We start from the raw sequence: 7842 nt of genomic DNA on the forward strand, positions 1-7842 counted from the left end.
GAAAAGTTATAACAAAGGTGGCCATTGGAACCACAAAATCAACTTGAAGTGAGTTATATTTACAAGTTAGGTTTATTTACAAAATGAGGTCAAGGTTGGATTAAGATTTATTCACAATGAGTATTGATGAAAAGAGTTTTGAAAAATCAAAGGCATAAGGCCTAGATTTCTAATTTGAGACAATGTCAAAGTTTGAAATAAAAGATTTTTGGCTTGGGTTAGAGTGGGGAGAAGAAGAGAAGGGTTAGTCCTAAAGCATAAAAGATAAGAGGAGAAAGACAAAACCCTTGGAGTTCCTTTTCTTGAAATCATAGAGATGATTCAAGATGTTCCTTTCCTTTGGACTTAGCACACACAAGCAATCACACATTTTGGATTCAAGCTCCTAGGATATTCATTTGGCTTGTCTCTCTTAACTTGGCTACTCATGACAATGGTCCTCCTTATTATTTCAAGATGGAATCCCTACTACACAAGAGCAAACATCAAAAAGTTCATAACACAATAAGAGGAATGGACAAAGAATAGGTTTTGGAAAGGAAGTCCTTTAAAGTCAACTTTGAGATTTAGCATTCTAAAGGCATCAGGCCTAGTTGCTCTTCAACAAGTTTAGCATTCTAAAGGCATGAGGCCTAGTTGCTCTTAAACTCCTTTAAGCATAGGTATGTCCTAATTCTAAGTCATTTCTCCTTGTGCATTGGGTTCACACAAAGCAAAGACAAAACAACCACAAGGCAACAATATATTTATATACAATAATGCGCTCAAATGAGCAAAAGGAAAATGGCATAAACATAAAATATGGGCTCAAATGAGCAAAATGAAAAACAATATGAATAAATGAGCAAGAAATAAAGTGCATTAAAAGTAAATGACAAGAAATTAAATGCTGAAATTAAAGTTAGTAATTAGTATGGTTATGTTAGTTTTGTCATGAGACAATGTAGTGCTATGTTAAGTAATCGTAAGTGGACTAATGTAGTAGTCACACCTATTTGAGGTCGGTCAATAAAACTATAGGCAAATAAACACAAGTTAAAGATCATGACTAGTAAGCCAAGCTCCACAAACTTGCCATGCCAAAAGAAAAGAGAAAGGCCTTGTATGGACTTTAGGTTTTTTGCTTGACCAAGAAGCAACCTATCTTGGACACAAAACAACTCACTTGATCTTGGATCAAGTTGAGTTTGGTTTGGATCAAAGAAGGTTAAACCTCTCATTTGTCAAGACTAACCATAAGACATTAACTCATTGGTCAAAAATAAAAAGAAATGGGGTGAAGATGAAATAAATGGAAAGCGAAATCAAGTATCAAACTCAATTGATCAAATGTGAACCAAGTCATCATCAATCAATGCCAAACAGAAGAGAAATGAAGATTACAAGTCAACAAGTCAACCATAATTTTTTGGTAATTTTTGAATTAAAATAAAATGCAAAATAAAATGAACAAAATATGGTCAAACCTCAAATTTAATTCAAATCAACTTCAACAAGTCCAATTAAATTCTCATGGGTCTAACATGGTGAAACATACTTTGACGAATTTTTTCAACAATTTTTGAAATCAGAATTTAAAACAATTAAAAACAATGAAAAATAACACAATATGAATTAAAATCTCAAATAAATCTCAAATCAAATAAGAAATTGATGAGACTATTTTTCATTGAATTATCATGATCCATAGGTGTTAGGAAAATATTTTTGGATTTTTCAAATATCAAAAAGTATTTTAAAATGAATTAAAACTATTAAAAACCAAATAATTCACAAAAAATATTAAATGAAGTCACAAAAATAATTAAAAATCAAAATATGAAACTAGATTTTTCAAGAATTTTTTTGGCATTGGTCTCATATTTTTGTGACTTCAGATAAAATATTTATGAATTTTTGAAAATAAAAGGAATTAAATGAAATTAACAGAAAATAAGAAAAATAGCAAAAATGCGCAGCCACAAGATCACTTCATTAATTGACGTGGCAAGGCATCAAGGGCTCAGAGGCGCGGTCACATGGTGTTCCTTGGTCAAACGCACAGCACAATGATTTAAAATAAGTCAATACATTGGACGCGTGAGATTATAACATAGCAACATGATCCAGTGGCTCTGAAGCAAACACGTGGAGATGGTGGTGGAAACCACCATCTTCTCCGGCGATCTAACCAGTTCCGGCCACCACGCGCAGGAAAACAAAGTGTAATGAAAATAAAAAAGAAAGGACATCAAAATGAAGCTGAGGTGATGTACATCATCCCTGTAACCATGGATCCTCCTCACAGTTCCTATTTAGAGAGAAACGTGAGCTTGAAGATCATGGTGCATGAACTGAAATGACACGATTTGCAAAATTAAGACCACCACTGGCCTGCCTCATGCATGAGGACTTCAGAAAACAGCACAAACCAAAGAAATTCACAATATATTGCAAGATCTGAATCAAAAAAGTTTGATGTTCTACCTCTGAAATGAAGCTTCAAACAACACGAATTCTCCAAGCTTTTGATCTACCTTTTCCTTGGAAGTGTGATGATGATGCTAGTTTAAGGAATTGAGCTTTGAAGATCAACTAATGATGTTGAAATTCAAGCTTGAAAGAGAAATGGAAAACTGAAAATTCCTTTAGTGAGGGTTTGGATTTCAATTCAGCAGCAATTCAGATCTCCACTTGGTTGCCATTTGAATGAGAATGAGCACTTATTTATAGCTGAAATGTGATGCAAGGCAATGCTTCCCTCGTGTGCATGAAGTTTGAATCCTCCTTGCATGGACCTGTACAGACGCATGTGAGGCCCAAGAATGAATGAAAATCCATTCTGAGATCAAATGGAAGTGAATTGGACGTGTACAAGGGGCTGCACAAGCTTGCACACCAAGTTATAATGTGAAATGCAAAAATGAACATAAACATAAAGCTCTTCGAAACTCCCTCATGAAAAATCCAAAAAATTAATGTGACTAATGGTTAGAAAGCCCTTGAAATAAGGAACAAAAGTCATGTTGGGAAAAAAATTCATTTGGAGTTTGGAATTTAATGAAAACTGGTTGTGAAAGTTTGGTCACAAAACATGTCTAAGTCACTTTTGAAAATTTTCACCAAAAGCAAGCATCTTCAAGCCCTTCTGATTCAATGATTCAGGCCTCACATGGAAAAACCTTTAACATAAAAGTTGTAGATATTTTCAAGATGATAAATTTAGACTTAATTTTTGCATCATTTGGATTTTTCATGAGAAAGTTATGGGCACTTGAAGTTGGGGATTTTTCAAATTCAATGACTTAGGTCAAAAGTGACCTATAATGTTTTGTATTATCACATGTATTTATTTTAGGATTATGAAATCTTGTCCAATATAACATTTGAAGTATACATATTAATCTTTCCAATTCACTTGGTCTCACCTCAAAATCATACAAAATAAGGAAGTTAGGTCCTTGGGAAGTTGACCTAAAATTAGGGTTTCAGTCAAAATGACCTATAATATTTTGAAATGAATGATGACCTTCCAAGTTTCAAATAGATTTTTGATGAACATTAAAGTTGTTCATATGGTTCTTAAGAACATTGTTTCTTTTGGGGTCATATTCATTTGACAAACAAATTAAAAGTTGTATCTCAGTGATCTTCAGTTTAGTTAGATGACTTGACTGGTCAACTTCTCAAGGCCAAACTTCAAATCTTGATGAACGAATGACTGGGGATCCTCAAATAGGATTAAATACACATAAAATAATGAATGAAAATAGACTCCCTTGATTTAATTTGATCATAGGTTGAGGTTGCTTCATGAGCAAGACACAGTCAAAGCACAGTTGAATTATGGTTTCCTTGGGAAACAATCCTCAAGCCATTTGGGTTAATCTTAATCAAATTGAAAAATTGAGATACTTGGGAGACATATATGATGATTAGGAGCTTTGTGGACCATTGTCATGCTTTTCCTCATCTTCATCTAGCCACTTCATTGAGCTTAGGAGCCTCCTAGGAGCAAGGGAGCACATGATCACTTGACCTTCAAAACAAAAAGAGTTAGTGACATATATTTGTGCTTTTGGTTAGTAATCAAATTAAGAAAAGAAATAATATACCCATCAATCAAAACACTTCCTTCTAACTGCTGGAGAGAGGTCTCTGCTAAGAGGAGAAAGAACATTTTGCTCCGCTTGGGAAGGAAGCAACAGATCTTGAGACATGGAGGGGATACCAAATTATCAAACTCGGGTCAGGCAACCTGCAGGGGATAAACTGTAGACAACCCTCCAAGGAAACTACCTTGGCTGAGGGAAACAAAAATGAATCCTTCGTCACCTGTTGGGGATGGAAAAATAAATAGACTATCCACCCCCTGCCCTAGACAACTTCCTACTGAGGAGACAACATTAAAGATGATGAAGAGGATATAACCATGTTAAATGTCTCACCTTTGGAAATGGTACCATCCTTGGGAGAGCACTGAAGACGTTTCGATTATCCTTTCAGTCACTGTGAATGTTCATTTTATTTAAAACAGTTTATAACACTTTATTTGTTTAAAATAATGATATTTATCAATTAAAACATGCAAATATTTGTTAAACAGAAACAAGTAAGAGTGCCAAGAATTGGATAAAGGCTCAAATTTATTTAACAGAATGGTAGTCCACAAATGGCGAGACTCCATGGATCTTTACAAATTTGAAAACTGGTGATATTCATGGAAAAAGAGCTACATTGAACATAAATGACCGTTTCTCCACCAACTCTGAATCCACTGTATTTGAAGCTTCAGTTGATGATGACTGAAAGAGAATCTTTGACAGATGACCGCTGCAGGGCAAAGTCTTGTCAGGATGCAGTTACTTGCCAAATCCCTAATTTTTGCCTAGATTGCCCCAGGGTGAGGTACTCAATCTAGCGGAATATATATATATATATATATATATATATATATATATATATATATATATATATATATATATATATTCATTTTTTTATGTCCCTAACTTTTGCCTGGACCGCCCTTTCGGGTTTTCAATCCACTGAGATGCTCATTTTTGCCTAAGTCGCCCTTTCGGGTTTCCAACTTAGCGAGCTATTCTGTTTTTGTTTTAGGCGAAGTATTTCTTGACTGCATCTGAATTCACAGGACGAGTGAAATCCTCCCCATCCATAGTTGTAACCAACAAAGCACCGCCTGAAAAGGCTCCCTTAACAACATATGGACCTTCATAGTTTGGAGTCCACTTGCCCCTGGAATCGGGTGCAAAAGACAAGATTTTCTTGAGCACGAGGTCACCTTCTCGAAACACACGAGGCTTGACCTTCTTATCAAAGGCTTTCTTCATCCTTTGTTGATACAACTGACCATGACACATGGCAGTTAATCTCTTCTCTTCAATCAAATTCAGTTGGTCATAACGACTCTGAACCAATTCAGCCTCAATCAACTTGGCTTCCATCAAGACTCACATTGATGGGATCTCAACCTCCACGGGGAGCACAGCCTCGATGCCATATGTAACACCCTTCTAAATACCCCAAATTATTATAATTAAAATAACAATATGTTCATCAGAGTAATTATGCCCCGAAGGGTGTCACACAATCATTTCACAAAAATCATTAAAATATCCTGTCATGCTCATTTCTTTAATCAAATAAGATTCTTTGCATAAATCGCAGCGGAATAATTCAACATCAATGTAAAACATGTAACACAATACATGTCAATCATTCAACAACAGAAATCAAATAAATTAAAACATCCCCTCCCGATGTTACATCTATCAGAGCATGACCCATAAGAACTACTCTAGACTCCAAGCAATTGCTTCTACTCAACTCATTTCTCGTTACCTGAAAAATAGGTGTAAGGGTGAGTATCTCAATCAATATAATGAGCATTATAGAACAATATGTAATGCCAAGTAATTAACACGTTAATTCACCCTAATCAAACCACGCATTCAGCAACAGCAATATTCGTTCAAACATCATACTCGACAGTAGATTCTCAACCATATTCAACATCAACAATATCACACACCATACACATATAATACTGGAATACATCCATTCATATTATATACCATACATTTATTATGCAATGAGACTCTATGCATGCGGTACCGACTATTTGTGAACATATAGTTCAACCTCACCGTCCAAATCCAGGCACGGCTACCAAGCTCACTAGTCCCACTCATTTGAGACATAGTGACTCACTCACTAATTCCTCACCATGGGAATTAGCTACCACCCCAAATGGGCCATGAAATGCACGCTACTCACCTAGCATGCAACCAATCAACAACAGTCCAAAAATGACTAAACTCACTAATTCCTCACCATGGAAATTAGCTACCACCCGAAGGCCACAATATGCATGCTAATCACCTAGCAATGCAACATCAACAATAATCAAGAATAGACACATGCTCACACTCTAAGCCATAATACAGTCTATTCACAAATGTATACATTCACATCATCATGTATACCATCACACATCATCAACATAATTAATCACAAAAGCATATCATATCATGCCACAAAAGCAAACACAGTATTAGCACACTCTACTAATACCTATGCCACTCAAAACAACGGGAAATGATCCCTATCACATCGTATCTCAGCTAAGTCGCATCACTCAGCCTAAACAACCAAAAACTGCACAACAGCAGCACAGGAAATCACAATCCTGCCCATACGCGTATTGCCTATGCCCATACGCGTATTGCCTAAATCCTGACCAAGCCATACGCGTAATGCCCACTCTCATACGCGTATTGCGCGTTCCCTCGCCCAACTCATACGCGTATCACCTGTCTCATACGCGTATGCTACGCGTATCAATCTCCTATTACGCGTACCGACAGAGACCAATTCACGTTCAAAATGTCATCTTTCTCACCCATACGCGTAAGGCTTCCCCCCATACGCGTACCAACATCTCATACGCGTATTGCCTAGTGCCATACGCGTATGACCAGAAACCAGAACTCTCAGATCTGCAATGGCTTTTTCTGCTACGAGTTCTATTCGATCTAACCTTCCACGGTTCAATTCTTACACAAAATCACTCCTATCGTCTCATACACTTCATATCCTGTTCAATCTCACAAAATCCTAACACTATTCCATCTAATTTCTACGGATTTGCTTCGATTTATCATCCAATTCCATTCATCAATCATTTTCACAAATTCACCATACTCATCCAATTCAAAGGTAAATTAAAGGTCTATCACTACCCATGACATATTATCATATAATACCCGTTAATCAACGATAAACCCCCCTTACCTGAGTTAATCCGGCGGCTTCCGAGCTCCAAGCTTCTCCTTCCTTCAACCTTCGTTCTCTGGCTTTTTGCCCTTTTCCACGTTCTGCCTCTTTTTCCTTTTTCACGTGAAAACAATAAACCTTTTTACCAAATGGGACCTTTTTACTGATTTCCACTTTTATTCCAATTATAAAATAATAATCCAATAATAATAATCCCAATAATTATTATTCCACAAATAATAATATTAATCCAAACTTCCAATTATTCAATTAAATCAATAAATAAAATATTAATTTAAATTAAATAATTAGCTTATTTTAATTGGGGTGTTACAACTCTCCCCCACTAAAAGAGTTTTCGTCCTCGAAAACATACCTCAAGCGAACAACTCCGGATAAGACTCCTTCATCTGACTCTCAAGTTCCCAAGTCACATTGCCACCTGCTGGTCCTCCCCAAGCTACCTTCACCAAGGCGATCTCTTTACCCCGTAACTGCTTCAACTCTCGATCCTCGATCCTCATAGGTGATGTTTCAACAGTCAGGTTATCTCTCACCTGTACATCA

The sequence above is a fragment of the Lathyrus oleraceus genome, chromosome 7 (genome assembly GCF_024323335.1).
Source record: "Lathyrus oleraceus cultivar Zhongwan6 chromosome 7, CAAS_Psat_ZW6_1.0, whole genome shotgun sequence".
Lineage (NCBI taxonomy): Eukaryota > Viridiplantae > Streptophyta > Magnoliopsida > Fabales > Fabaceae > Lathyrus > Lathyrus oleraceus.